A 945-nucleotide genomic window follows, 5' to 3' on the forward strand; every position below is an offset into this window, starting at 1 on the left:
GTTTTCTCTCCATGTGACTCTCCTCAGGCACACTCTACGTCATCGATCCCTTTCCTCTTTGGCCCCATTATCTTCTTGATCAGAAAATTTGGGACACTACCGAGGTCCATCACGTTACAGTACAAGTTCTCATATGTCCTGAGTCTTAATTGACCTTCGAAGGTTAGGGCCAAAATGTTGACTTTCCTTGTAGCCCTCCTTTTTCTCAAATTTTGGTCTGCAAACTTAGGTTGTTAACCATCCAGAAGAAAACCTTATTGTTATTATCAAACAACTTAGGCTATTAAGCTTATCCTCAGTATCTCTCTGAATTTCAAACATCTTAGACATAATAAGGAACAGCTATTTTTCATCAAGTATTGATATGTTGAACTTTAAGTCCCTACATAATATGATTAAAAAACATTTAAATATTAGATTATATTTTGATATTACGATAAAGAATTATATACTTCTCTTATTTGCACCTAAGTCCAAAAGTCTCACCATATACAACCTTGAAGCAGGACAGTCCCACAATATTCGTTTTCCTGTCTCCTGCTTTCATTCACCACCCCCTACTTCTTGAACACCCACATACCCAAGAGACATCCTAGGAGTAACTGGCATGTCATGACAAGCAGCCCATATTCAGAATACCAGAAGGACAGACACTCCAAGCATGAAACTACTATTACAAATTAACTTCTGCAGTGCAGTAGCTTAGTTCACAAGTATCAGTATATATAGTTAGTCAGGGTGAGAATTTTTCCAAGTAACTGCTAGATTAAAAAATCTTCTGAAGATTCTCAGGATCATTGCCTTGCTCATCTTTAACATATAACTGTATGCCTTGACTTATTCATGTTTCCTAACTCTTCTCCTTTCCATCTCTTGATTAGTGAGTCCTTGAGGTCCTTCTTTCCTTTTACTTGTATTATATCTTTCTGTTTGTATTTCTTCTTT

The sequence above is a fragment of the Octodon degus genome, unplaced genomic scaffold (assembly GCF_000260255.1).
Source record: "Octodon degus isolate 3935 unplaced genomic scaffold, OctDeg1.0 scaffold00304, whole genome shotgun sequence".
Taxonomy (NCBI): domain Eukaryota; kingdom Metazoa; phylum Chordata; class Mammalia; order Rodentia; family Octodontidae; genus Octodon; species Octodon degus.